Source organism: Tupaia chinensis, unplaced genomic scaffold (assembly GCF_000334495.1).
Source record: "Tupaia chinensis unplaced genomic scaffold, TupChi_1.0 Scaffold000147_1, whole genome shotgun sequence".
NCBI lineage: Eukaryota > Metazoa > Chordata > Mammalia > Scandentia > Tupaiidae > Tupaia > Tupaia belangeri.
Window position 1 is genome coordinate 4,907,000 of NW_006159617.1, and position 6,185 is coordinate 4,913,184.

Sequence of the window (6,185 nt, forward strand, 5' to 3'; positions counted from 1 at the left end):
CAGCTTGAGAAACATGTGTGTGTGTATGCCCCAAATCCAGACAGGATGGAGAAATGGAGGAGAAGGGATTACCGTGTGACTATGCCCCATTGGGAGGTGTTTTCCCCTCGCTTACTCTGTTTTTCTGTTTCTCTCTCTGATGAGAACACATATCCTCTGGCATTGTTTGTTTTGTTTTGTTTTGTTTTTTGTTTTGTTTAGTGAAATAAGTAACAACACTTCATGGCCCTTGTGCTTCACCATTCAATGGTAGTATCATTGTTTTCCAAATGGCTAAGGTTTGTCTATAACATTGGTTTTGATTTGTTTCCTGCTTTGTCTTGTCTACTGGGTTCTATTTGACAGTAAAATTTTACTGCAAGTCTACTAAGTACCAATAAAGAAAGGACCTAATGCACAGATTTTTTTTAAAAAAGTTGAAAAGAATTTTTGAAAAAGAATTAGTGAGGGGTTGCCCCATGTCCTAATGATTGAGGGAACTGGATCCCACATGGATGACTACACTGTTAGCGTCCTGGCCTCAGCAGCTTGAGAAACATGTGTGTGTGTATGCCCCAAATCCAGACAGGATGGAGAAATGGAGGAGAAGGGATTACCGTGTGACTATGCCCCATTGGGAGGTGTTTTCCCCTCGCTTACTCTGTTTTTCTGTTTCTCTCTCTGATGAGAACACATATCCTCTGGCATTGTTTGTTTTGTTTTGTTTTGTTTTTTGTTTTGTTTAGTGAAATAAGTAACAACACTTCATGGCCCTTGTGCTTCACCATTCAATGGTAGTATCATTGTTTTCCAAATGGCTAAGGTTTGTCTATAACATTGGTTTTGATTTGTTTCCTGCTTTGTCTTGTCTACTGGGTTCTATTTGACAGTAAAATTTTACTGCAAGTCTACTAAGTACCAATAAAGAAAGGACCTAATGCACAGATTTTTTTTAAAAAAGTTGAAAGAAAAGGCTTAGCTCACATTACTTTTATATTCAATTTGGGTAATGGTAACAGGAGAAATGGAGATAAACTGAAATGATGAATAAACAAATATATAAATAAAGAAGTGAAGAAAAATGTTCCAGCACTGGGCTCAGAAAACATAGATGAGGACAAATTTGTTAGTTCATTCTCCAGATTGTGGATTAATTGTTGCCTCTCTTTTCATTTTGTTTCATTTTGTTTTGTTCATCTTCTTGACACTTGATAGTTAAACTAGTTTTCAAACCTCTACTAGGAGGGCAAGCGAGGAAAAATGTAATGCAGTAGTCAGATCTTTCTCCTTGTCACCACATGTAAAAAGTGTTAGAGATGATGGAAACAAATAGCAAAAATTAAACACTGAGTTAATTGATACAAACTGAATATTGAGTAAAGATTTGGCTTCCTACTGAACATAGAGGTTACCGATACACTGTAGGTCTGAGTTTATAAGGTCACAGCTTGATAAAATTTAACAAGTGTTTTAGAAGAGATATAAAATGTTTTTTATCAAACCCACACGTAATTTTCTTATCTTCTTTTGACAGGGATAATTTTAAATTAGCTATTTGCCACTTTGTTCTCATAAAACGATTATAGATGTGACTCATCAAGGCCTAAATTATGTGAAAGTGCTAGACAGAAAGCTCTGAACAAGAGCTGTTGAGGACCAGTAACCATTCAGACCATGGGAACAAGTCTCCCATTGCAATTCAGTCCCTGTGGGGAGCATGGCCTTGATTTAAATACAAGCTGTACCACCTCCTAAGGTACAGGCTTGGAATAATGCTTTGAATGCTTCAAGCTTCAGTATATGCATTTTCAGAGTGTGAAAAACAGTGTAGTTAATTTTACATTGGTTGTAAGAATTAAATAAAATAACATATGTAAATGACTTAGCACAAGGCTAAGTCCCTCAATAAATGAGAGCTATTGTTATTGTTATTACCATAACCAACAGAAGATATCTTACATCCTGCTCATCTAAACCTATATCAGGATGTATGAATGTGAATTATGATATATAGTGTGTAAGAAACCTCCCACCCCTCTATAGTTTATTTTTTGAAGTTAAAACTTAGGAAACCAAGTTAGGAAGATGAGTTCTTGCATATAATTTATTTCTTTATGATATTACAATGTAACATTCTCCTAGGATCCTGGTGTCCTCCTAACTCAGTGGTTCTTATCAGAGGGCAGTTTTCCCCACTGTGAGCCCGAGAAAACATTCAGCATTTGGGGGACATCTAGAAACATCTTGATTATCATGACTGGGAAGTACAGTACAGGTTGGAAATGCTATTGAACATCCTAAAATACATAGTACTGCCCTCAACAACAATAAGTTACCCAGGCCAAAATATCTGGTTCCTTTCTCTGTTTTTATTGGTTAATCTAGTAGTCCTGCCTTATCTGTAGTTTTGCTTTCCTTGGCTTCAGTGATTCACAGTCTACTGTGGCCAAAAATATTCAGTGAAAAATTCCAGAAATAAATAATCTATAAGTTTTAAATTGCATGCCATTCTGAGTAGCGTAATGAAATCTCACATTGTCCCACATCATCCCTGGGACACTGTATACAGTCACTTAGTATCTGTCTCAGTTATCAGATGAGAAAAATTTAGTATACACAGACACAGGGTTTTGAACTATCCACAGTTTCTATAGCCACAGTTTCTGGCCTTCACCAGGAGTCTTAGAATGTATCCTCTGTGGCTAAGGGGGTATTATTTTAATCCCTAGCTAAAACCAAGAATAGAATTTGCTTTTTAGTTGGCCTTTAAAGGGGCAAGCATTGACTACTAGCTAAGACTGCTTTTAAGTTCTTACTTTCAGACAATGAAACTGCTCATGATTCTCTAAACACATTGACTAAAACTTCAGAGGGCCTCTTCCTAATGCTGAATATCTAAAATAGACTTTACTGTGCTGAGGAATGTTCCTTATACCTCTATTTTGCTGAGAGGCTTAATTATGAAGAGATGTTGTATTTTATCAAATTTTTTTTCTATATCTATAGATATGATCATATGGTTTTATCTTTCTTTCTGTTAATGTGATGTATTACAGTGACTGTTTTGCATATGTTGAACCATCCTTGCATCCCTGGGATAAAGCCTAACTTTGTCATGGTGTATAATTTTCTTAATATGTTGTTGGATTCAGTTGGCTAGTATCCTATTGAGAATTTTTGTGTTAGTATTTATTAGGGATATTGGTTGATATTTTTTCTTTTTTCATCATGTCTTTGTCCAGTTTGAGAATCAGGGTAATAGGGGTTTCATAGAATGAGTTTGAGAGCATTCATTTCTTTTGAATCTTTAGGTATAGTTTGAAGAGAACTGAGATTAGCTCTTCTTTAAAAGTTTTGTAGAATTCAGAAGTGGAACCAGCTAGACCAGTACTTTTCTTTGCTGAGAGACTATTAGTTACTGATTCAATTTCACCACTTGTTATTGGACTAGTCAAGGTTTCTATTTCATAATGATTCAGCCTAGGTAACTTGTATGCGTCCAGAAATTTGTTCATCTCATCTAGGTTATCTAGTTTGTTGGCACATAGTCACTCGTAGTATACTCCCTTAATTTTTTGTATTTCTGATATATCAATTATAATATTACCAGCTTTGTTACTGATTTTATATATCTGGTTCCTTTCTCTGTTTTTATTGATTAATCTAGCTAATGGTTTGTAAATTTTGTTTATACTCTCAAAAAAGTCAGCTTTTTGTTTTATAATTTTTGTATAGTTATTTTATTCTCTATTTCATTTATTTCTGCTCTAATATTTACTATTTTATTCTTCCATTATTTTTCTATTTGTTGTTGTTATTGCTTTCTTTTACAGTTCCTTAAGATGTGATTTTTTAAGTTTTTGTTTTTGTTTTTGCCACCTTTCTATTGTTTTCTTGTGAGCGCTAATAGCTATAAACTTCCCTTTCATGATGGATTTTGCTGTGTCCCAAAGGTAATGGAGAGTGGTACGTTCATTATCATTAGTTTCAATAAATCATTTTATTTCAGTCATATATGACAGACCCACTGCTAACATCATACTGAATGAGAAAAAGCCAAAAATGTTCCCACTAAAAACTGGAGCAAGATAAGGCTGTCCACTTTCACTACTCCTTTTGAAATTAGTGCTAGAAGTCCTAGCCAATGCCATCAGACAAGAGAGCAAAATAAAAGGCATTTAGATAGGAAAAAAAAAAAGCTAAACAATTCCTATCACAGATGATATGACTATATATATATATAGAAAATACAAAGGATTTGACAAGAAAATTCCTAGAATTAATGAATGAATTCAGCAAAATAGCAGGATACAAATATCAATAAATAAAATTCAATAGTATTTCTATATGCCAACAATGAACAGACTGAGAAAGAATTGGGAAAAAAAAAGATCTCACTTACAATAGCCACAAAATGAATAGGATATTTAGGAATAAACCTAACTAAAGAGAAGAAAGACCTGTACAAAGACACTATGAAAAAAGAAATTGAGGGACCAGCAGTTAGCATAATGGCTATATTGCTGGACTCCCATGTAGTCAGCCACGGTTCGAGTCCCAGACCCAGTGGCTTAAACTCACGCCGGGCATGTGTTCATGTGTGTCCAAGATCCCAAGAGGAGAATGGAGGAGAAGGGATTGAGGCATGGCCATCCCCTCTGGGGAATGTATGTCCCTGCTTAATATATACCAAATGTCTACACTCTACGGCAGAAACTGAAAGATTGGAGGATATAGAAGCATAGAAAATGGTTGCAGATACTGGATACAATGTGGGAGGAGGTTGAGAGCTTGGGGAGAGTGAGAGGAAGGTAATCAAGGAGAAAAATGGAGAGGAAGGATATTTGGGTGGATACAGAAGTGGAGAACTTATCCATTGATGATAACATGTATGTTTTCTTTAAGCCGACTAGCGTACAGTATATTCAGGTTGGGAAAATTTATTTTACAAGCTGTGTTGATGTACTGTGATTAAATGTACAAAAAATTAAAATTAAAGAAAAGACTCAACATAATCAAAATGTCAGTTCTACACAAATTCATTTACATATTCAGTGTGATTTCAGTCAAGTTGCCAGTGACATTCTTCACAGAAGTAGGAAAAAAATCATAAAGTTTGTCTGGAGCCAAAAAAGATCCTGTCTCTCCAAGACAATACTGTGCAAAAAGAATAAAATAAGAAGCATCTCACTATCTGATTTCAAAATATATTACAAAGTGTTGATCATCAAAGCAGCATGGAACAGGTGCAAAAACAAACACATTGACCAATGGAACCACATATAGAATCCCGAAATAAACTCCAGATCATACAGCCAACTGATTTTTGACAATGGTACAAGACAATGCAGTGGAGAAAAGAAAGTCTTTCAGTAAGTGGTGCTGAAAGAACTGGATATCCATTTGCAGAAAAATTAAGCTGGATCCCTATCTCTCACCATTAACAAAAATCAACTTAAAATGAATCAAAGACTTAAGTGCAAAAGCAGAAACTATAAAAGTACTGATAGAAAACAAGGGAAACTCTTGAAGATTAAAGTAGACAGAGATGTCTTAAATAAGACCCCTAAAGCAATGTTATAATCCAAAAATAGACAAACGGGATTACATCAAGCTAAAAAGCTTCTTCACATCAAAGGAAATAACAGAGTGAAAAGACAACCCTCAGAACAGGAGAAAACATTTGCACTTTATTCCTCAGACAAGAGATCTATAACCAGAATATGTAGAGAACTCAAGTAATTCATCTTTAAAAATAAAAAATACAATTAAATGAAAAAAATACAATTAAAAAAATAAAATACAGCAAATGAGTTGAATAGACAAATCTCTAAGAAAGACTTATAAGTGGCTAAAAGGCATATGAGAAAATGTTCAGTCTCTTGTCATAAGGGAAACTACAATGAGATACCATTTAACTTCAGTTAGAAGGTTAGGATCAAAGAGAAAGAAAGACCGACAAGTGCTAATGAGGCTGTGGTAAAAAGGGGACCCACTTATACTGCTGGTGAGATGTAAATTAGTACAATCTCTGTGGAAAACAATATGGAGTTTTCTCCAAAACCTACAAGCAGAACTACCATATGACCCAATAATCCTACTCCTTGCAACTTACCAAAAAAATAGGGAAGCACTCAGTCAGAAAGACACTAGCACACCCATATTTATTGCAGCATTATTCACAGTTGCTAGGACATGGAATCAAC